Genomic DNA, 24,404 nt, shown 5'->3' with positions numbered 1-24,404 from the left:
CCGTTTGCTGAAAATGGGATAATGTGAGCATCAAAAGGATAAAACCACAGTGGATGGAAACATCATCGAATGTGTTTGGTCCATGAATTTATGGCGATATTAACATTGGTCTCATAATTGGTATCTTTTGGAAAATGACAGGGAATGAATTCATTATTTTAAAAACTAGTTAAAAATGGAAAGAAAAGCCATTTTGTACTGCCTTTCCTGTACAAACTTTACCTCAGGGTAACCAAGCAGTAGATGAGGGGACATTTCTTTGCATGGAAGGATCCCAGTTAACGAATGAAGAAGAATGATAGGTTTTGAATGTCACCATCTGGCAATCTTCTTGAGGTAATAGGCCCAGGCAGTGAACATAAACTGCTCAGAATACGTCAAAAAGAAAAGCAGACAATTTGTGCCTCTTGATGGGAGACCATACCACCATCTCCAGAATCCAAACACCAATTTGCAGACACTAGAGCAGGGGGTGGGACATGTTAGACTGTAGCATGGGATGCATTCAGCAAAAGCAAGGTAAGGAAAAGTCTCTAGTACCTTGTTTCAACAAGCACATTGAAAAGAAAAAAGAGATGGAGAGAGAACCTATAGATTAAAAGAGATGTAAAAGATATATCATGCATTACACTGGGTGGGCCTTCTTTGGATTTTGAATCAAACTTACAAAAATTATGAGACAATGAGAAATTTGAACACTGTGGTTATTAGAGATGTTAAGATTTTTTAAATGAATATAATAATAGTATGATAGTTATGTTTAGAAACGAGGCCTTATCTTTTTGAGATGCAAACTGAAATATATACAGATGAAATGATGCAACATCTATAGGACTGGCTTCAAAATAATTCAGGCCGGAGGGAAAAGAGACAAGATTGACCATGAGTTAGCAATTGCTGAACCTGTGTGATGGGTAGTGGGGAGTCACTACACAAGTCTGTCTTTCTAGTTTTGTGGATGTTAGAAATTCCCTATTATAAGAAGCAAAAAAAGAGAGAAAGGATAAAAAAGGAAAAGGAAAAAAGGAGGAAGGATAGGAAGATGGAAGGAATGGAAAAAATGGCAAGGAAGAAAGGAAGGAGGGAGGAAGAAAGGAAAGCAAGGAGAAACTTTTGGGTGTGTTAAGTTTGTGCTGCTAATTTCATGTTCACACAGAGATGTTGCATAGGTAGTTGAGTCATGGAGGGACTGAAGTTCAGGACAGTATTAAGGTAGAGTTGAAAATTATGGAATCTTAAATTGATAAATATTAAAATCAGAAGTGTGTGAGATCACCTTAAAAATGAATATGAGTAAGAGACAGAGATTTAGTACTACTAAATCTTGGGGATTTCCAAAATTAAGAGGTAGGAAAGAAGAGGCAGAAAAGGGGCCATGCAGATGCAGCTAGAATGGGAGAAGAGAAGAAAGGGGTGTTCTGGGGACCGAAGTGTCGGACACCATGTCATCAAGGAGCGGGCATGCGCCATCATCTGTGTCAAATGTGGGTAGGGTGGAGTGGATGTGGCTGAGGGATGACTAGGGCATTGGGCAGAGAGGAGTTAAGTGTTGACCTGGACCAGGGGAGTTTTGGGTGAGTTGGGGGGAGAAACCCTGGTGTGGATTACTGAAGGCAGAGATGGAGATGAGAGCCATGAGCATTGTTGAGACTTAGGGGAGTTTAGAATAAAGATCAGCAGAGAAATCAGATAGAAGTGTGGGTGGGATGTAAGGCCAATAGGGTTTTTTTTTTTTTAAGAGAGAAATTACCAGCATGTTTTATTCTGATGGAAGTGATGAAGGTAGAGGGAGAGAAGAAGAAGAGAGAGAGAGAGATTGACTGAGAACAGTAATCAGTGATGATGTGAGAGGGGGACAATTACTAGCCAGATGTCCTGGATCACCCAGTGGGCCTGAAACAGGTTTGTAATCAGGTCAACTCTGATGCATTTGTTGTCAGGACACATATATTTCACGGTCAGAGGCCTGAATACCACGTCCAGGTCTTCCCAGGGACCTCATGGAGGTGCTGATGCAGGCTTGATGCTCATGTGGCTATTCTGAATCCGTGTCCACATTGAGGGGATGGGTTGGGCCCCCTGGTGTGGGGCTCACAGGCCAGCACAGGCAGTGTCAGCCCAGCTGAGCTCGCTTGGAGCCATTTTCTTGGTCAACTTGTACATGTTCTTAGTAAATCCCTCACCTTTCACTCACTGGCTGGCACTGAGAAGCAGCTGATGCCTTCCTGTTCCAATGGGAGCATGTGCCTGCTGTTTCCGGCAGGATCCCGACAACTCCGGCTGTGCTCTTGCTCTGCCACTTCTTGTGGCTGCCCATCACCGAGGACAAAATGGTGAGGTGAGGCCAGACAACACAGACCACACATTGGGGAAGGGCCAGCATTTGGTGCTGGGGCCTGTGGTCAGGCCAGGCTCTGCTGGGGCAGGAGGGCGAGATGCTGCTTCTGGGTCTGAGGATGAGACCAGAGGCAAGGCTGAGGTGGAGCTGGGAGCAGAGCAGGTGCTGGGATGGAGCAGCTGGAGAATGCTGGTTGCTTGATCAACACAATGTCTCTTCCCACAAACATTTCCCTGCATTAAGTCTCATTTAATTTCTACCATGTTAATAATAAGAAGCCTGGTAGCCCCTTGGGTACCAATCACAAGGATCACCACTAGACTGAGTCATCCTTCCCGGGTGTCTGCATGTGGTTTCTTCAGCATACAGAACGGAGCTCTGAGGGTTTCCCCCCAGCCACTGCCCACAGCCACATCCCACAGGGAGGGCCTTCAGTGCAAAATGTGGAGTAGTCACTCCAGTTTCCCACACTCTGGTATTAGCTCTGGCTTAGGTAAACCGCCAGCTCTTCATTCCCCAAGCGATGTGTGTCCTACTACATCCTTTCACAAATGCCTCGTGGCACCATTGAGAGGTGCCCTGGATAGAGGGTCCAGAGAGCTACAGTTTACTTCAAGCTCTGCACTGACCAGCCTTGGGCCTCACTTCTTCATGTTTGACACATTTTTGTTCTAAGCATTGGAGATGCAGTAGTGACAAAAGAAAATTCCTGCCTGCATAAAATGTGTATTCTAGTGGGGAAACAGATATTAAGCAAATTAAACATATAATGTGCCAGACAGTGACAAGGTCTATGAAAAGAAATAAAACAGGATAGGGGGCAGGGAGGTGTGAGTGGAGTGTGTGTGTGCATGTGTGTGATTTTACATAAGGTGATCAGGGAAGGCTTCTAGGAGGAGATATTTGAGCAGAGGCCTGAAGGAGAAAGGCATATGGTTACCTGGGGAGAGCATTCCAGGAAGAAGAAACAGTGGGTGCAAAGGCCTTGAGGCTGAGCATGCTTGATGTCCCAGGAAGAACTGTGGCTGGACAAGAGGGACTGAAGAGGAAGCTGGCAGGAGATTAGTTTCCAGAAGTGGGGACAAAGTGGGCAGGTTGTGTAGCATCATGGGTCACTGGAAGGTCTCTGGCTTTCATGCTCAGTCACATAGGAAATATTAGAGGGGTTTGAGAAGTGGAGTTACATGTTTAAAAGAATTGCTCTGGTGTTGTGTGGAGAACAGGCTGTAGGGGGTGGGAGGAGGCAAGGGCAGGAGCTGGGGGTCCAGTAAAAGCTATTGTAATGACCCAGATGAAAGATGTTGGTGCTTTGGAGGAGCTGGAGAAGAGATCAGATTTCTGGATAATTTTGGAAAGTCAGAAAAGGTTTGCTGGTGGATTGCATGTGCAAGGGGAGGGGCAAAAAAGGAGTTGAGCATGATGTGGTCATCATTAGAGCTGTTCACAAATATTTTGGTTGTTTTCTTTTTTTTTTCTGAGATGGAGTCTTGCTCTGTCATCCAGGTTGGAGTGCAGTGGCACAATCTCAGCTCACTGCAACCTCTGCCTCCCGGGTTCAAACAATTCTCTGCCTCAGCCTCTCGAGTAGCTGGTATTACAAGCACCTGCCACCAAGCCCAGCTCATTTTTGTATTTTTATTAGAGATGGGGTTTCACCATGTTGGCCAGGCTGGTCTTGAATTCCTGACCTCGTGATCCGCCTGCCTCGGCCTCCCAAAGTGCTGGGATTATAGGCGTGAGCCACCGTGCCCAGCCAGTTGTTTTCTTTTTTGGGCACTTAGTAAGTTTGTGCTTCCAACCCTCCTTTAAGTTAGGTGTGGCCATATGACTTGTTTTGGACAATAAAATGTAAGCAGAAGAGGTGCACGGGGCTTCTGGGCAGAAGCATTTCACTGCAAGTGCAAGACCCTGCAACATGCCCCTTCCCCTCTCTCAAAAAACATGAAAACATTTTGTCAAGATACAGCCTCCGTCAGCCTTAGTCCCTCAGTGAAACTGATGAGTAGAGTCTCCTGTCAACTCAGCCTGGACATCAGCAAAAACATGAACATTTGTGGTGTTTTTGGGGTTCTTTGCTATGGAAGCATCACCTAATTTATATTGACAAATACAGATAACATGATGAAAGCATTTGTTCTGAACAACTGGAAGATTAGAGTTTTCATTTATTGAGATGGAAAAGGCTGTGGGAGCAAAAGGTTTGAAGGGGGAGGATTAGGAATTTGCTTTTGGACATGCTACGTTTGAACGCATTAGGCATCCACGTGCAGATGTTGAGTCAGTAGTTGGGGATGTATGGGTCTGAAGTTCAGAGGAGAGTTCAGGCTGGAAAGAATACATTCGGAGTTGTAAACGTGAGGCCAGGCAGGATCACGAGGAAGTGAGTGTCAGTAGAGAAGAATGTGCATAGCCTTAGGCACTTGAGTGAATAGGCTCAACTGTGTGGAAGTCTACTGACAGGTCATCTAAGATGAGGACTCTCAACTGACCGTTGGATTTGCAATGTGGACCTGAAGAGTAATTGTGGTGAAGTTGTGAGAATGAAACTGATTGAAGTGGGTTCAAGAAAGAACGAGAGGAGAGAAAGTGGAGTTTGAGTATAAATAACTCTTTTGGAGAGGATTGGTGTAATTGAATGGCAGGGGTATGAGATTTGAGGTCAAGGAAATATTTTTATCATTTTTTATGATGAGAGAAATTGTAGTACACATGTGTATTTATGGGAATGACTCAGTAGAAAGACCGAAAATTTCGTATGTGAGAGATGGACCAATTGATGAAGTGGTGTTCTTGAGTGGGCGCGAGGATGGGATCGAGTGCACAGCGGAAGGTGGCACTTAGGAACACGCAGCACTCATCCATGCCAGCAGGAGGCAAGGCAGAATGGTGACTACAGGCACACGTGCACTGATGTGGTGCTGGGAGTGTGGGTAGAATAGGCGGTTGTTCTGGATGATGGATACGGTTTTTCTCAGCTCTTAAAAATGTATTATTTCAAAATCAAACTTTTCATCGTAATCTTGTCTTTAGCTCTTTCCTATTCTTCATCTTGCAGATCTAGATAGTCATTAGGCTCTGTTGATTTCACCTACTGAGTAGGTCTTGTCTGTAACGCCCATCTGGCTCCTACAGCTCAGTGCGATGGAAGGGCTCGGCTCTGTAGCGACTAGAATTTAAAGCTAGTTGGAATTTATCAGGCATTTGATGGCTACCTGTTTAGGGGCCCTAGCAGGGAAGTATTCCAATAAAATTGGGATAATAATATGCTTACCCCATAGGCCCATTTAGAGAATTAAGATAAATACCAGGTGCTAAGCGCTCAGCATTTCCCTGGCACATAGGAGGTTGAGCTGTTGGTATCTTCATCCACCATCACTGCTGTACTTCATGGTGAGCTTTCTATAGAGCAGGTCTCTGCTTTAGAACCTCTGACTCTGCCAGCTACCTGGATCAAATTTGAACTTTTCACCTGTTAAACCAAGGCTTTCACGATCTGGCCCCAAACTCCGTTTTTTGCCCCATGTCCCAGCACTTCTCTTTCATGTTCCTTCTATTTCAGACACAGAACTAGCCCTTCTTCAACCTATATCCTTTCTTTTCAGTTCCACGATTTTACGGAAGATATCTTGTCACTAAGCCTGGCAAAATCCTGCCCATTCTTTAAGATTTAATATATATCACGTTTTCCTGCGGTACTTCCTGGACTTCCCTTCGGACGCCTCTGGTCCCCAGTCTGGCTCCTTCTTACGCCTGTCCCGTAATTCTAAGCTTGTCTGGCTGTCCTTCCACTATGAGCTCTTTGGGAGCAGGACCTCTGTTTAGTTCCATTCTTTTTGGTGCCTTGAACAGTACCTGGCACCGACAAACACCTTAAGGAATGACCACATTCCTTATTCCCTCCTTTGTATCCACCTCTTTCCTAGCCCTTAGTGTTGCACATTGTTGATGGCCTGTCTTCCCCATCACGCTATTAATGCCCTGGGAAACAAGACATTATCTTTATTTCTCCCCACGTCACCAGAGCCTAACACACAGTGGCTCCATCTCCGCTCACTGCAACTTCTGCCTCTCGGGTTCAAGCGATTCTTGTGCCTCAGCCTCATCATGAGTAGCTGGGATTACAGGTGTGCGCCACGGTGCCCGGCTAATTTTTGTATTTTTAGTAGAGATGGGGTTTCGCCATGTTGGCCAGGCTGGTCTCCAACTCCTGACCTCGTAATCCGCCCGTCTCGGTCTCCCAAAGTGCTGGGATTACAGGCTTGAACCATCGCTCCAGGCCTCGATAAATGTTTAATGAATAAAACGATGAAAGGACCCGTCGCCTCCTAAATGCAGATCTCGAGGGAGCCTCCAGGTGGCGCTCGCCGCTCGGAGAAGCAGGGAGTCGGTGCGCCGCAGCTCCGGCAGGCGTCTGGGAGGTGGTCGCCTCCTCACCTGCCCAGCGCACAGCCTCAGGCGGCCGTCCCCCGGGAGCGGGTGGCGGTGACCTCAGGACTGACGCGCTGCCTCCTCCGCGCGGGTGCGCAGCCTGCGTCAGGGGCGCTGTTCTCCCTGTGCTCTTGGACCCCGCAGATGTTTTCGGAACGTTCACTGGGGAGCGAGAAGGGGGCCGCCTACCTAAGCCGCGGTGCTTACTGGTGAGGGAGTCGGCTGTCTGCTGGCGGCTGTGACAGCTGCAACACGCCACACAAAGATGTTATTTACCTGTCATATTAATGATAGTGTTAGCAAGTGCGTGGCATGTCCAGTACTTTTTTTTTTTTGAGACGGAGTCTCGTTCTGTCGCCCAGGCTGGAGTGCAATGGCGCGATCTGGGTTGACAGCAACCCCCGCCTCCCGGGTTCAAGCGATTCTCCTGCCTCAGCCTCTCGAGTAGCTGGGATTACAGGCGCCCATGATGAAGCCCGGCTAATTTTTTGTATTTTTAGTAGAGACGGGGTTTCACCGTGTTGGCCAGGATGGTCTGGATCACCTGACCTAGTGATCCTCCCGCCCCCGCCTCCTAAAGTGCTGTCCAGCACTATTCTAAGTGCTATGTACACATTTACTCAAAGGTACATAAGATAATACAAAATAAAAATTTCCATTTTATAGTGAGGAAACATAGGGGCAGAGGTTGGATAACTTGGCCGAGATGGTCCGTTTAGCAGTAGCAGAGGCAGGCTTAGAACCCAGGCGGTCTATACCAGAGCTGGCAGATGCCCCTTTTATGCACCCCTGCCTCCCTCTCAATGTCCAGCAGGGCTACCATCCGTGTTCCAGCCGGCCGGCGCTCAGCCAGCCAGACACCATTTATTAAGCACTTACTATGTGCCAAACACCTTGCTTAGTGTTGGGGATGAGCAGGTAAAGGGGAGAAAGTGTCTCCCTTTCAGAAGCCTCCAGGCTATCAAGGGAGAACAAAGTGTTGTGGGGGAGGGTTGTGCCAAACGGTAACGATGGACAGAGTAATAATGGGCACCCACGGGAGGAGCCGTGGCAAAGGAGATGCTGGCCTTCCCAGACAGCCCACCTGGCCCTTTTCTTGTGTGCCGTTCTTGTTATGGGTTTTTCTGGGGGAGGCATGGGGACACTAGTGCTCTGGCCTTGGTTCTGAGAGCCTGTCCAGGCCCGAGTCCCTCTAGGGCTTGGGCACCCCCCCACTCCAGTCTTGTCATTGAATCCCTGCACAGTGGCTGGGACCCTTGTCCTTAGTGCCAACTTCTCTGGTGCTGCCTGCCTGCCTAAATTTCTGAATATCAGGGACTGTGCTCCACTTGCTGCTTAGACACTGCTCCCATCCTCCCGCCGGTTCCCATCCTCAGCCTGGTCCCATGATCAACAGCCACAGCTTGCCTGATCTTCCCCTAAACTCTGGTTTTTGTGGCCCCAGACTAGCCAGCTCCCTGTCCTTCTGGTGCAATCACACTTCTACCTCTACTCCAGCTAGTGGTGTCTATGTGTAAGACCCCCAGATCCCAGACTCTTTCCTTTTCCTCTGATACATCAGTCCCCTGCTGACTCCACCCATCCTAGATGCCTTCTCGGTTGATCACTTGAACCACTTTCTTGCTGGCCCCTCAACTTTTCTGTCTCCTTGTAAACACTTTCTCTAGAAACCCCCTCCTTTCTCCACTTCTTCACCGGGGGTGCTCAGGGATGCTGAGCGGGAATTCACAGAGCTGGCAGGTTGGTGCTGGGCAGTTCTGGGAACATGATTTTCAGGCCCCAGTGTAAAAACATGTGGGGCCAGGCACAGTGACTCACATCTATAATCCCAGCACTTTGAGAAGCAACTCAGGAAGATCACTTGAGACCATGAGTTTGAGACCAGCCTGGGCAACATAGCGAGACCCTGTCTCTGCCAAAAATTAAAAAAAAAATTAGCCAGACATGGTGGTGCATGCCTGTAGCCCCAGCTACTGGGGATACTGGGGTGGGAGGATGGCTTGAGCCAAGAGGTTGAGGTTGCAGTGAGCTATGATTGCATCACTGCACTCTCACCTGGGTGACAGAGTGAAACCCTGTCTGTAAACAACATACTTTTTATTGTCTGTAAAAAACAAACAAACAAATAAAATGAACACATGGGGCCCTTGTTCAAAAATTTTAAGAATTTCAAGATGACAACAGTAGACAGCAGTTAAACCAAGTTCAGGGCCCTTCTGCTCATGGAGCCTGTGTGACTGCATGGGTTATAGCCCCCTGAAGTGCTGGGCCAATGCCCCCACCTTCTCAGAGCTTCCAGGGCTATCTGATTACTCTGAAGTCTCAGACCTGTGGTCTCTCCTGTCTTCCCAAGTGGCCTGCCACCACGGTTGTCCTTAGCTATCCCATCCCATCCCAGTCTCAGACAACATTCCCTGCAGCCTCTTGCATTCACACAGGCTTTCTAGAGTGGAGGACAAAGCCTGGAGTTCCCAACAGTGGGAAAGCTACCTGGACCAGGTGGTGTGGTTGACAATGACTGAGAATCTGTCTTCAGGGATCCCTGCAGAGGCTGGTGTCCTCAACTGTACAGGGATTGGATCTAGATGTCAAGGGAGAAGACGGAACGTAGAGAAGGAACCAACAAGCAGGCTCCTTCCCATTCTGACTAACTGGGCACTTTCCACAACTTCCTGAATCTAATTCTCTAGGGGCCTTTTATTTTTCCTGTTTCATAATTGTAGAGATGAGGAAACAGGCTCAAAAAGGTTAAGCAGCTTGCGAGCCCACACAGCTAGTAACTGGTGGCAGCAGGCCTTAAGGCTAGGTTGGTGTGGGGGCAAAATCCTACCCTTTCCCCCTTGAATCTCGCTTTCCTAAGGGGCAGAGCTAGGCCTTAACAGTTATTCCCTAATCAAATCCAACTTCCTTTCCTGCCCCCTCTCCCCTGCCACCATCAAAATGATTGCCTCCTGAGGAAATTTAATCTCATCCTCAGAACCTGCCAAGTTGAGCACTTCTGCTCGCTGATGATAAAAAGAATACCCAGCTTTCAGGAAGAAAAAGTCATTTGGCTGTTCTCTGACAGTCCCTCCTCATCTGAACCTCACCTTTCCAGAGTGGGAGAGAATTTTGTCCCTCTCTGCTCCCCACTTGCCCCTGGCCCCGGTTATCTCTGGGCATCTCTCTTTTTCTTTTCTTTTCTTTTCCTTTTCTTTCCTTTTTTTTTTTTTTTTTTTTGGAGACGGAGTCTTGCCCTGTTCCCCAGGCTGGAGTGCAAATGCATGATCTCTGCTCACTGCAACCTTTGCCTCCCGGGTTCAAACGATTCTCCTGCCTCAGCCTCCCAAGTAGCTGGGATTACAGGCAACCTGCCAGTTAAATTTTGTATTTTTAGTAGAGATGGGGTTTCACCATGTTGGCCAGGCTGGTCTCGAACTCCTGACCTTGTGATCTGCCTGCCTCGGTCTCCCAAAGTATTGGGATTACAGGCATGAGCCACCGTGCCCAGCCATCTCTCACTCTTTTGTCCCCCATTTGAAACTTTACCACCAGCCTGGTCCTGGCCACAAGCAGGGTCACCTGTTTTCCTGTCTTACTTCATGCCCCTTTCTTTTTTTGTTGAGATGGAGTCTCGCTCTGTCATCCAGGCTGGAGTGCAGTGGTGTGATCTCAGCTCACTGCAACCTCCACCTCCCGGGTTCAAGTGATTCTCCTGCCTCAGCCTCCCGAGTAGCTGGGACTACAGGCACCCACCACCACACCCAGCTAATTTCCATATTTTTAGTAGAGACGAGGTTTCACCATGTTGCCCAAGCTGGTCTTGAACTACTGACCTCAAGCAATCTGCCCTCCTCAGCCTCCCAAAGTGCTGAGATTAGAGGCGTGAGCCACCATGCCCGATCATCCCTTGCTTTTTGATTGTGCTTCAGCCAGTGCCCCTCCCAAGGCAGGTAAAAGTGGTATTTTTTTTTTAATTTTATTATTATTATACTTTAAGTTTTATGGTAAAAGTGGTATTTAGGAGACTCTTGGAAATGAGATCACTGACCAGATACTTGATAATGTTAGGAATTTGTGTTATCTAGATGTGGTAAAGGCACCGAGGTTATATATATATTTAAAGGAATCAGTTTTTGAGGTATAGCTCAAAATATTAATGGATGAAAACAAAATATTAATTGATGAAACCAATCCCAAACCAAATATTTGGGATTTGCCGCAAAATAATATCAGAGGGGAGAAATAAGTAGGGTTTTTGGTTAAAACAAGATTGACTATAAATTAATTGATGGTTGCTGAACCTTGGTGCTGGGTACATGAGGGTTCATTGTGCTATTTAACCTACTTTTGCATTTGTCTGAATTTCTCCATGATAAAAAGCTTTTTTTAAATGTTAGGCATTAAAATGAAAGACAGTAAACTCAAGAGTTCTGTGTATGTAAGAGTGAGAATGGGGTGGCAGAACTGGGAAGGGGCCTAAAGTAGGTGAGTGCAACGAGGCAAAGTACAGCACATTTCTGCTTTCCTGGAATAAGTCTGTAAGCAGCCACAGCTCTCCCAACCCTGCCCCAGGCCCGCTGTCCTCAGCTATGACTAGCAGGAGCCCAGGGTCCACTGCTGGGAGCCCACCTCCTCCATCATGTCTTGCTGGAATCCCGGGGGCTTATGCAGGCCTGAATGGGGCTCCCCGAGACTTCTGTCTAAGGAAGCCATGCCCTGGCCAGCTTCATGGCTGTGGCTGCTCTTTCCCTCTCTGACACGGGAGGCTTTTGCTGGGTGATGGCCCCTTACCTTGGCTTCTGCTGTTTTCTTTTCCAGCAAAGGGTGCTTCTCTGGGTGGGGCTTCAGAAAGAGGCTGGCCCCATAGTGCCTCTCCCTTCTAGGATCCGCTCTGCCCCGGTAGTCTCTTTTATTCTCTCAGGGTGCAACCCTGGGCTATGGTTTTAGGAGCCCTGCCCTGGTCTTGGTGGGGCTGGCCCCGCCCCATATGACAAGAAGTTCGTGGGCCTTGTCTGTGTGCCACCCAGGGCCAGTCCTCCTTTTGGTGCATGGTTCGTAACCCAGGGCCCAGAATTCCCTGCTCAAATGTCCCAGCCTCTTCCAGGGCTGTGTGAACCTCTTCCCATCTGTCCCGTCTGTGGTGAGCTCACTGAGGCCTCAGGGATAGCTAAGGGGTGGCTCTTATTAGCGGCCTTTACACAGAGTTTGGGCATGCGGGCTGAAGTGTTTGTTCAGTGCCTGTTGGTGGACCTGAGAGGGGAAGAGAAGGTGGGGTGCCGACCAACTGCCTTCATTTATACTTTTGCCAATATTAGAGGCAGATGTGGGTCTGGGGTCTATTTAGGAAAGGGAAAAATGTGATTCCTTTTTCCAACTGTGTCCCCCCTTTCCCTAACCTTCCTTTCTTGTAGGGTGGATTAACAGTTTTTTTTTGGCAGAAAAACACACCAACCAACAAATGAACAAAAATCAACACCCCAAGCTATACATACAAAACAACAGGCCCAACCCACACACCGAGAAATCGGACACTCAGCAGGCCACTCTGCCAACATGCTTTGAAAGGATACTCTTAAGAGGTTTTGGAGGTAGGGTTAACCTCCAAAGGGGACAATAGGGACTGATGTTTGCCTCAGGCTGGTAGGGACAAAGGGCATTGCAGAGGAGAAGACAATGGAAGTGAGCCTTGTGGGCTTATTTGGTGGCTGGCAGCTTGAAGGTTTCTCCCTCTAGGGCAAATGTTTCCAAGCTATTGTTCACTGAAGAGCCTCCTCTTCAAACATAAGCTTACCTGGAGACCTAGTATGAGAAACAAATGTTAATGGAGATATTCTGGCCAAAACAGAGTTGGGGGCAGGGTTACTGTCCTGCTTGGTGACCTGCCTACTTTGCCCAAGAAACAAGTTGAAAACTTCCACATCTCGGGAAATGCCCAGGTCAGGCTGCATCAGGGTTGTTCCTCAGGAGCTCAGGGACAAAGTGAAAGCAAAGGACACCAATGCTGGGTGCTTGGGACAGTGTCCTGTTCTCCTTATGTGGTGGTCAGTGCCAGTACACATAGGCAGTTTTCTGCCTTTAAATAAGATAACATAAGAAGCTGTTTGTAAAGTGTAAAGAACTGAGCACGCATTAGGTGATTTTCTTTTTTTCTTTTCTTTTCTTCCTTTCTTTTTTTTTTTAGACAGAGTTTTGCTCTTGTTGCCCAGGCTGGAGTGCAATGGTGCAATCTCAGCACACCGCAACCTCCACCTCCCGGGTTCAAGCGATTCTCCTGCCTCAGTGTCCCCAGTTGCTGGGATTACAGGCATGTGCCAGCACGCCTAGCTAATTTTGTATACATTTTTTTTTTTTGAGATGGAGTCTAGCTCTGTTGCCCAGGCTGGAGTGCAGTGGCGCAATCTCGGCTCGCTGCAGCCTCTGCCTCCCAGGTTCAAGCGATTCTCCTGCCTCAGCCTCCTGAGTAGCTGGGACTACAGGTGCCTGCCACCATGCCCAGCTAATTTTTTGTAGTTTTAGTAGAGATGGGATTTCACCGTGTTGGCCAGGATGGTCTCGATCTCCTGACCTCGTGATCCACCTGCCTCAGCCTCCCAAAGTGCTGGGATTACAGGTGTGAGCCACCGTGCCCGGCCCTGTATTTTTTTTTTTTTTTAGTAGAGATGGGGTTTCTCCATGTTGGTCAGGCTGGTCTTGAACTCCTGACCTCAGGTGATCCACCTGCCTCAGTCTCCCAAAGTGCTGGGATTACAGGCGTGAGCTACCACGCCCAGCTGCATTAGGTGATTTCTACCAGTGAAGGGTAGGTGTGGGTGTTTTGGGCCTGGCTGTTCTATCTCAGGGCCTACCATGGTCCTGTTGTTCACACTCCCTGTGCTGATTATGAAGCTGATGTCTCTAAGGTCAGACCCACCTGTCTGTACTCTACCCTGTGATTCTGGGGCTGGGACTTGGCGAACCACACTGCTCTGTGGCCAGCTGGCTCCATGTGGGGCTCTGTCAGTAAGGAGGGATGGCAAATTGGCAGAGCAGGGACTTGCCTTTTCCTGGGACTGCTTCTTGTCCCTGTGAGCATCACCCCAACAATGACTTTTCACCTTGCAGTGGCAGTTTACCTCAATAGCAGTGGGTTCCAGTCTCCAACATTTTCTGGACTCTCAAATCCAGCCTCACAGATACTGTGCAGTCGCCGCTCCTTGGAAGCCTAGGTCCCAGCTCCGCAGGGCTCCTCTTCCAAGCTTCGAAATTATTGCAACCCCAGTATCTTCCCTGTGTTCTTCAGCCCCAGAGGTAGAGCTGCCTCTGGCAGTTACCATCCCTGTGTTTATCTTGATACTTCCTTTTTGCCTTTCAGCCTCTAATACCTGCTTACTCAATTGCCTAGATTAAATTATTTCTGTTAAAATGCAGGTCCTTTTCCTGTTTTCTTTCCTAACTAGATCTGACTGTTAACATGCCCCTTGGAGGCATTGCCTGAGAAGCACATCAGGGTGTAGCCTTACCTCGCTGTGCTGCTCTGAGGACCCTGATCTCAGAAACCCTGCCAGTGGCCCCAACATGTGAACCATTGTGGTAAAAGAACTCTCTGATCACAGGAAAGTCCCCTAATCTAAGATAATGTTGATAAACAAGCTAACTCCAGGAGGGAGGGTTTAATTTAAGAAAGCCAGTAGGGACCCTAAATCTTTTCATTCCAATCAAAGCTGTCAAAGCCAGTTATCGTCAGAGCCAGCCAGGTGGCCCCAAAGCCGCCATCTACCCGGCAGCTGTCCTGTCACCACGGAAACCACAAGTTGGTGAACAGGGCCCCAAGGAACCCTGCTGAAACTCAGTTGCTTGACATATTTGTCATTATCGAGTCTGCCAGAGTGCAGCATCTCTTGCAAGAGTGATTCTCTGAAACTTCTGCTTCAATCCCTCTACCCATTGTTTCCCAAATAGAGAATATGCCCACCTCTGAGAAAGACATGTGCTGGCAGGCATCACAGGCCCAAGAGGAGGCACTTGTTTACTTGACAGCAGACAAGGTGACTGTCTGCTGCGTTGGCACCAGGACTAGCATTCTTTGGGCACCCCCAACTACCTTTTCAGGCCCCCGTGTCTTTAGGCTGTCTAGGTCCTGGACTGGTGGTCGTCAAGTCTGCCCACCCTCACTATCCAGCAGCACCAGTGGAGCATGCTTCATAACTACCCTTTCCTCTCTCCGAATTGAATTTGATGTCATCACCCTGCAAACGATGAAACAAATCCTCATTTTATTGATGACTGATAACTTCAAATGTGACAAGAGGATTCATTTCCTTATTCAATCATTCCACAAATATTCACTGAGCATCTCCTATGTGCCAGGCACCAGGCTGGACATTAGGATCAATCATAATAATTTTCAGGTTATGGATAATGCCAATGGGCACTTAGACAGGATGATCAGGGAGGGCAGTTCTGAGAAGGGGCATACGAGCTGTGTTCCAGTTGTCTATTGCTACGTGACAAACTGCCCCAAAACTTAATGGCTTAAAACAATGACAGAAATTACATTACTCATGAATCTGCAGTTTAGGCAGGTGGGGACAGCATGTCTCTGCTCCACCTAACATCAGCTGAAGGTGGGAAATGGAATCATCTGGAGGCTTCCTCACTTACATGTCTAGTGGTTGATGCTGACTGATGTTGGCTGTTGGCAAGGACCTCTGACAGGTCTGTTCCCTGAAACACCTGCATGTGGTACATGGCTTTGTCACAGCATGATGGCTGGGTTCCAAGGGTGAGCCTCACAAGACAGAGAACCAGGTGGAGGCTGTGCCATCTTTGGTTACCTAGTCTAAGAAGTTACACAGTCACTTCTATACCATTTAATTCATTAGTAGCAAGCCACTGAGGCTAGTCCATGTTCAAGAGGAGGGGAATTGGATTCCCCATTTTTGTAGGATAGAAAAGAGTTTGTGGACATGTTTTCAAATGACCACAAACTATGACCTAAAGAAATTAGTGGAAGAGCATTCCAGGAAGAATTGTAAAGTCTCTGATGCTGGAAAGGCTTGGTGTGTTTAAGGAAATGAAAGGCCAGAAAGGCTTGAGCACAGCAAGGGCAGAAGTTAAGATTTGAGGTTAGATGTGGACAGAAGCCATATTAGGCAGTTATAGGTGCTTGGATTTTATTCTGGATGCAGTGAGGGCTGTTGAAAGATTTAAGGTTTGTATTCACTTCTTGAAAGGATCACTTCAGCTAATATGCAGAGAATGGATTGAGATGAGATAAGAGTGGGGAAAACCAGTTAGGATGCTATTGGAGTGGTTCGGGGAGAGACAGTGATGGCTTGGACAAGAATGTTGGCACTGGAGATGAAGAGAAGTAGATAGAAATGGTGGAAGTAAATGAACAAGTCTACCAGGAGACTGAATGTGAGAGAAGGAAAGGAAGGCAGGGAAACAAGAATTCTTGGGTTTTAGGCTCGTGTCCATCTTGATGGTGGAGCCCTTTCTGTGATTGGAAGACTAAGAGGAACTTGTTGATACGGGCAAAAGGTAAAATCCAGAGTCCTGTTCTAGGCACGTCAAACTTGAGAGGTTTGTAAGATATACTGAAGGCAAGAAGTAGACATTTGGATATATGAGCCTGAAACTCAGTGGAGAGCTTGGGACTGGAAATATAAATTTGGGAATTATCAGCATATGGATGGTATTTAAAGCCATAGGCCTCGGTGAGGTCACCAGGGGAAAATCTAGAAAGAACAAAAGAGTGTGGAGACTGAGCCCGTAAAGGGTAGCCTGCAAAGGAGATTGAAAAGTGGCCAAAAAAGATAGCAGGGAAACTAGGGCATTGGATGTTATAGATACCCGAGAAAGCGTTGGTCTGAATGACCGTTAAGACTCCTCCAGATATGAATTTCTATAACTTTATGGATGTTTCAAATCCCTTCAAGCTGGGAAATTCTGTCTCTGTTGCATCTTTGGGATAACAAACTTCCTGAAGAATCGCTGTGTCTTTTCAAAGACTGAAAATGGATTCCCAGCAATGTGAAATCTTGTGCCTGAGTCCTAAAGTGATCAAAGGTAAGGTTGAGCCTAGGACAAAACGAGGATCCCCTGGAGGGAAGCTAGGGCAACACAGTAAGTGGCAAAAGAATACGAGTGAGGTTATTTGACTATCCTCTTCCAGTAGGGCTGGCTCAGCTATGGCAGACCCCAGGGTGGTTAGGACAAACGGCAGCCCCATACAGGGGCATACATGGACACTGATCCTTGTTTTTTTCCTTTTTGGGGCCTTTCTGAATCTCCACTCCATGTGCAGGGTTGACCTGTTTCCTTGAGGAACTCTGAGATTTGCATCAATGGAGTTATCTGAGGGCTCTGTGGCTTGGGCTCTGTCCAGGAGGGCAGCCTGGCAATTGGATTGTTCCTGCTGGCTGGTGCCATTGTGTGATATTGAGTCACCAGAATGGTGCCGATGCACTGCTTTTGGGTGATCCTCACATCAGGCGCAGGATGAATTCGGGGCACTGGGCTACTGATGGTCAACTGTTAGCACCTGGGCTTGGGCTGTGTGTGGGCACCCATGCCTCAGCTCTCACCTGTTCATGTTCCTCCATGGTACCATCTCTGATTTGTGGCGTTCAAAGGCATAGGATGGCAGCAAGCCTCCTTTACCCTGTATATCCATCCCCTTGCTGTTGGCACCTAAGGTTGTCACCCCATGCCCTCATCAGTCTCTGTACCATACATCAGGAAGTCCTCCAGTGGTGGCTGTGCCTGCCTTCTCTGAGGACTTTAAAGACCTTGGCTTTGCCACACCAACAGGCTCTTCCAACCAGTGCCTTGCCTCCAAACGATATGGCGATGTTTTGCTTTCCCAGGTCGATCTTAAGCCATTCCCAACAAGGAATGGACATCCTTGTGTGAAAAACACTGTTTTTCTTGCTCCAGTCATGTCTCCTTGCCTTTCTTGTCTTTTGGTGGTAGTGTGCAGAAGCAGAGGTGCAGGAAATGTTGAAAGGGATCACATTCTAAGAATGTAGTTATAATGGCCTGAAGAATTCAAGAGAATACATGGTTGGAAGATGTGTCACTTTATGGTTACACTATAAAACTCCAAATGAAAAATAAATTATCATTCATACTTTCCTGAATATTCTGGGTAAGGCTTGCATTTTGGTCATTATTAATGAAGTACAGAAACAACCTCTGAGAGAGTGGTTGGATGCCAGTATTTGCAGGTACCACGATGAATGATGCAGCACCATCAGTAAAGATGCAACCAACATTAGACAAATGGTATCAGAGAACCGCAGAGGCGAAAAAACAAAACCAAAACCCAAAACTATATTGTTTCAATACAAACAGGTTCCAAAAGCCATGACATTGTGAGTGACAACAATGTTGCTGCCTCTTTCTCACAATAGGAAATAAAACATTAACCAAAAGAGCATGGGCAGATATTTCCTGGATCTGAACAGGAATAGCTGGTGTCTGGACTCTATGAAGAATCTTCATGTGCAGTGATAGAATAATAAACACATTTGTAAGTACCTCTTCTCTATGGATTATTCTAAATCTTCATTGACAAATGTCAGCACCTCACATAGGCCCATACATTTTGAAATACCTTTTTAAATTAAATTGTTTAGATAGGCAAGGGTCTTATAAAATTTTTTTTTTAGGGCTTTGTGTACTAGGGGTGGCCCTGGTTACTGGTGATCTTGAAAATATTGTCTCAGTGGCCTGGTGGTGATAAATACCTCACTGGAGTAAGTGCAAGCGGAGTTAGAAGAGAAAAATTGGAGACAATGAATATAGACAAGTTAATAAAAAGGACTTTTTCTCTAAATAAGAGAAAAGAAGTGAGGCAGAAGTTGGAGGGGTGTGGGGTAAAGAGTGTGTGTATTTTTTAGATGCATTCATGTATTCTGTTAGAAATGGTCAAGTGGAGGGGAGAAATTGATGATGTAGGGAAAGGAGAGAGAGAGAGAGAGAAAGAGAGAGAAGCAGAGTGATTTTCTTGAGTAGGCAAGACGCGATGGGAGTCCGATGGAGAAGTAGAGAGGATGTCCTTAGAGAGGAGCCCTGACATCTCAGTCACTTAGCTGGTGGGAAGGCAAAGGATGTGGGTGCAGATACTGGTAGGTGTGCAGGTGTGGTGGTGCGAGCTTGCAAAAGTTCCCAATGCTTCTATTTTCTTTGTGAAATAGGAACCAAGTTCACCATGGAGAGAGTGAGTGGGTTGGGGAAAAGGTGTTGTATGTTTGAGGAGTGAGGAGAAGGTGTCAAATAATCATCCAGGTGAGCAGATTAGTGAGCAGCATGAAAATGTGATAGGATTTCTGGCCACACTAATGACCATTTGAGACCTAATGACAAGACCAGTTGGACCAATCAGTTGGGTTGTTGTTGTTGATATTGTTGTTGCTTTCTCTAGCCGCATATAGCTGCATAGGGGCCGGTGTGGAATAGGCATAGAATTTGATTTCACCAGGGTTGGGGTGCTGGTTATCACCTCTTGCCTCTCAGCTCCAAACCCACCTTCATTGCTTGCTTGTGATATTGGAACCTTTCCCCTTGCTTAGCTAGTATGATGTTATATGCTTCATCAGTAGGGGACACTGGAGGATGAACAGTATTTCCTAGTTTAATGTTTTTTTTTTTTTCTAGGCAGACTTTTGTAGTGCACAGTGACCAGTGACCAGCAGCATGTGTTTCCATAGGCATCTTCTCTCAGGACCCCAGAAGGTGAATTGTCAGTGAGTCCTGCCAGGAGGCCCCTCCGTGACTGCACCACCCAGTAAGTCATGGCTGTGTACTTCCCATCAAGGTCTGGATCTCAGCTCAGGTAGTGGGGGCTGCTTTTCCATAGTCATTCCATCCTTGTGTGCTCTGCCTCAGCTCTGGGGATAGTGGCTGCTTTCTGTACATGTCAGTCCTCTATTCTTTAGACTTCTTGTTACCCCATTAGCAGCCAATTCTCTTTTGTTACTGCTTAGCAGCCAATTATTTTAATATTAAACTTTCCCCAACCAAATTATAGTGTGGTTTCTGTGTCTTAATTGGACCCCGGGTGATACAGTTTGGGTTTTGAAAGTGAAGAATTGTCGAAGTGATGTTCATCACTTCTTTCTTTTCATTTCCGTATTTTTATTGCTCCTACTTTCTGTCTCCTTCCCCAGTAATATATAAACTTACTCAAATGTCTCCTACTTGAAAAATAAAACAAAATGGAAGCCATAGTTGGCTTCTTATCTTCCTTTAGTTACTGCTCTGTTTACTTTTACCATCAAGTTCCTCAAAAGAGTACACTCTAAATCTGTGGTAGAAAGAACTGTTGTTCCCAACTCCTAGTTCCCCCTGTAATAGGGTGACACAGCCCTGCCCATGGTATGACTTGCCCATTCTCCCTGAAGGGACACGTGCACCCCTGCTCCACTGACGTGGGGCTTGGCCTTAATTGTTGCTTTGATCTGTGGAACATGGGTGGAAGCGACAAAGTGCCAGTTCTAAGCACAAGGTTATGAGACAAGGCATATTTTGGTTCGTCCCTCTTGAGCTTCTGCTCTCTGCCATGAGAAGAGAATGTCCCACAGTATGGCTGTCCTTAGGCCTGGGACCTGGAATGAAAAGACAGGCAAAGGCCAGCTGAGGGCCTGCTCTGTGGCTAGGGCTGTGGCCACTCTCCCACTCTTTTCCCTGGCACCATCTCAGGTCCAGGAATAAAGAAGAGCAACAAAAGTTTTCATTAGACTTTAAAAACTTTGAGTCTTACTCATATTTAATCCTTAGTTGCTGAAGAAGTGACTTTCATATATAGGAGACACTAAGGGGGTACATTCTCGGTGAAGTGACAGCCATGGGGGAGGGAAAGACTGATCCATATGAGGACTTCAAGGTCCTGGCATATCAGGACAGGTCTTTAGGAGTCCTGTTGACATAAATAAAATAGGTAGAGAGATTATTGAGACTGAGGCCGGGCCCTAAACACTAGTGTATTAATTTGCTAGAACTGCCATAGCAAAATACCACAACTGGGTGGATTAAACAATGACATTTGTTATCTCACAGCTCTGGAAGCTAGACTTCTGAAATCAAGGTGTTGGCAGGATTGGTTCCTTCTGAGGGCAGTGAGGGAAGGATCCATTCCAGGCTTCTCTCCTTGGCTTATTGGTGTCTGTCTCCTTGTTTATGTCATATTCCTGCTGTATGTATGTCTGTCTCCCTATTTCTCCTTTCTATAAGGACACCGGTCACACTGGATTAAGGCTCACTCATTAATGACTACATTTTAACTTAATGATCCTCTAAAGACCCTCTATCTAAATAAGCTCACATTCTGAGGTACTGATAGAACTACAGCATGAATTTTTGCGGAGACAACATTCAACCCATAAAAACTAGAATTAATATTCCTGAGAACAAGCGGTGGCAAAGGCTCCTTCTTCATCTCGGGTGAGGGGTGTCTTCTGAGTAGATAAAGAACTCCTTTTTGGGTAGAAAAGAGCTGAAGTTCATCCAGTGCAAGTACTGAGTGAATTTATTCTAAGGTCCCAAGACAAGAGAAAGATAAAACAAAAACAAAAACGGATGTATCACTGAAGGAGATGTGCTCTGCCAGCTTCCAGCAGCAGCAAGAATAGTGGGTATATAAGCTCCAGTAGCCAAGGTTGCCCGGTTACCCTTTTCAGGGGCAGCAGTAGAGGCATAGTGGGTTCCGGAGTCAGAAAAACCCAGCATCTTCTGCTGATGCTCATGCTGCATGTTTTTTTCAATCTTGGCAGCTACAAATTTTTATCCCAATGGGGAGCACTGTTTATAAGTTGGAGGATTAGGTTCCATAGGAAAGAAAGAAAATGAGGACAGACAAATTGGACAAGTTGGTGGGAGACTGTGCCACTCGCCCTCTAGCCTTTGACCATAGACAAAGATTAAATAAGGTTATATAGATAGGAAGAAAGAAGTAGAGGGAGCAAAGAACCAGGTAGGTGACTCATTTAATCCTCCCAAAAGGGTTTTTCTTATAGCAGCTTCTTTGCAACTCTGACCATATTGTAATATTAATCAATCAATCTATCACTTGCCTTTGTTGATATTTGTGTACCCTCCCCCTGCCCTAAATTTATATGTGGACGCCTTAACCCCCAATATGACTGTATTTGGAGATAGGGTCATTACAGAAGTAATTAACGTTAAATGAGGGCATACAGGTAGGGCATTAATCCCACAGGATTAGTGTTCTTATAAGAAAAGACAACAGAGAGCTCCTGCTTTCTCTCTCTCTCTCTCTCTTTCTCTGTCTCTCCTCTCTTCCTTTTTGCACATGCACAAAGAAGAGGTCATGTGAGCATGGAGCCCGAAGGTGGCCATCTGCAAGCCAGGAAAACAACCCTCATCAAATTGGCTGACACCTCGATCTTGGACTTCCCCCTCCAGAACTGCAAGAAATTAATTTCTGTTTAAGCCACCCAGTCTCTGGTATTTTGTTATAGCAGCCCAACTGGACTAATGAAATTTATTTAAATTATATTTCCCGCATTAGAATGCAGAAACCAAGCATCTCCATTTCCCAAATACCACCAGTACGTGGCATGGTAGCTTTCACATGGCAGGCACTCAATAAATATTTGTTGAATGAATGATTAGTAAATCAATAACATAATAGGTAGTAGTATCCTCATTTTAAAGTGGAGAAAATTGACAGATATGAAAGGATGCTTAATACTCACAACCTAGGGACACAAATGGCATTTCCTTAACCAAAGTTAGTTGAAAGTGGGCCAGGATAAAATAACATCTTCAGACACAAACTACACTAAAGATTGCTTTAGCTGATCCAAGAGAAGGGTCATATTTGTTCCAATTTCAGTCTAGTGTCCTCTCTGTAAAAGGGATTAGAGATTTGCCAATCCACATCTGGTTCACTCCCTGTAAATCAATGCCCTCAGAGTCAGTAGACAGACACAAAGCTTAGAGGAATTTAATTGCCAAAGGCAATGTGGGGATATGAGAGGATGAGCATTTGCTGTCTCCTGAGAGACCTCACAGGGTGGCACTGCCTCGGTCCAGGGTCTGGTCTATGCCCTGCAGGTTTAGAAACTGGATCTGTCAGCACACTGAGAGTGGATCCATCCCTCAGCTTCAACTCCAATTAATTAAGCTCAGAGAGCTGATGCATGAAACCAGCATGTCAATTTATTGATTCACAAGAGGGATAAAACTGCCACTGTGTCTGGAACACTTGTCTCTACATGACTTGCACATTCTTTTAATGAAGTCAGACCTCCAAGTAGGGCAAGTTATCAGAATGTTGCTTAGTGAGCGTGGAATCCAAAAGAGCAAGCTAGTTAGATGATTCAAACATTTAATGGCATTAAGCTAGGAGAGCCGATACTGCCACGTTTACTGTAGGAACGGCCTTCCAAAGGTGTTGGATTATTCAAAGCCATTGGCTGAGGCACCATCTCCAGTGGGCATTTCTTACACGGGCTCTGCTGATGTTCACCATTCTCATGCTCCTGTTTTTATGCTTTTCATGGCTGACTAACCCTGCTTTGACTGGCTCTTTTAGTCTTTTTACTTGCTAAGCTTTCAGACATATTCTGTCTGTTTCAGATGACTTTATCCATTGGTTTTGATCTGTTTTGTGTAGAACTTAATTCTCAGACGATAATCTTATTTCTTTAATTTACTCATATTTGTGAAAGGTCTCACGAAACTCTTCAATAGCCAAATAGATAGATGGCTTCTTGTAGTTCTATCTTACTTTATTTGAAAGATATATTTGAGAACACTTATCAGAGACTCTATGTCTCATCTTTGTACTGTGCCCAAATCACTTACTTTCTCCATTTGTAGATAATCTTCAACTTAATTACTACTTGTTGATTTTTGAAATTTGCTCATTGAGTACCACAGACCTTGGAACAATGCAGGAGTTAGAAGTGCCATTCCCCTCCATGCAGTTGAAAACCCATGTATAATTTTGACTCCTCCAAAACTTAACTACCAGTAGTCTACTGTTGACCAGAAGCCTGGCTCATAACAGAGTTGGTTAACACGTAATTTTGTATGCTATATGTACTATATACTGTATTCTTACAGTAAAATAAGCTAGAGAAAAGAAACTGTTTTTAAGAAAATCATAAAGAAGATAAAATATGTTTACTATTCATTAAGTGGAAGTAGATAATCACAAAGATCTTCATCCTCATTGTCTTCACATTGAGTAGGCTGAGGAAGAGGAGGAAGAGGAGAGGTTGTTCTCAAGGGCAGCAGAGGAAGAAGAAAGTCTGTGTATAAGTGAACCCATGCAGTTCAAACCCATGTTGTTCAAGAGTAAATGGCAATGTGATCCATAACCTGGGACACTCTAAAAGATAACTCAGTTGGATATTTCAAAATGTTAATATCAAGAAAGAATGGGGGGACTGTTCTGTTAAAAGAGTGGTCATAATGAAATATAATGCATGAAACGTGATTGGGTTCAGGTTAAAAATATAAATGCAACTATAAGAGATATTATTGGGAAAAAGGTGGAATATCAATTATGAACTTGTTATTCAGTGGTATTATGAACAATTGCTAATTTCATTTGGTGTAATAATGGTAATGTAGGGGACTGTCTACGCTCCAGAGATGTAGGCAGGGTGTTTAGGGTTGAAGAGTTACAATGTCTGAAACT

At 46.0% G+C, this 24,404-nt stretch overlaps 2 long non-coding RNA genes across 4 annotated transcripts in view; one reads left to right on the top strand and one right to left on the bottom strand.

The window, feature by feature from the left end:
• The window catches only part of LOC129531649 (uncharacterized), a 34,478-nt gene that overhangs the window by 4,239 nt on the left and 5,835 nt on the right, over window positions 1–24,404 (top strand). Inside the window, exons 2-4 of one of the 2 annotated variants that reach the window (XR_008676954.2) lie at window positions 18,145–18,263; window positions 18,931–19,021; window positions 19,391–19,520. This is a non-coding gene — a long non-coding RNA (uncharacterized lncRNA). The remainder of the gene's footprint in view (window positions 1–18,144; window positions 18,264–18,930; window positions 19,022–19,390; window positions 19,521–24,404) is intronic. The other variant, XR_010129940.1, reaches the window with a different exon arrangement.
• Window positions 4,991–24,404, bottom strand: part of LOC129531650 (uncharacterized) — a 40,629-nt gene continuing 21,215 nt past the window's right edge. Inside the window, exons 2-5 of one of the 2 annotated variants that reach the window (XR_008676955.2) lie at window positions 17,317–17,770; window positions 13,861–14,973; window positions 11,540–11,998; window positions 4,991–7,042 (exon numbers count right to left, since the gene is read on the bottom strand). This is a non-coding gene — a long non-coding RNA (uncharacterized lncRNA). The other variant, XR_010129939.1, reaches the window with a different exon arrangement.

This window comes from Gorilla gorilla, chromosome 12, assembly GCF_029281585.2.
Source record: "Gorilla gorilla gorilla isolate KB3781 chromosome 12, NHGRI_mGorGor1-v2.1_pri, whole genome shotgun sequence".
NCBI classification, from domain to species: domain Eukaryota; kingdom Metazoa; phylum Chordata; class Mammalia; order Primates; family Hominidae; genus Gorilla; species Gorilla gorilla.
The sequence above is the reverse complement of the archived record's forward strand: the minus strand, read 5'-3'. Positions and strand labels throughout refer to the sequence as shown.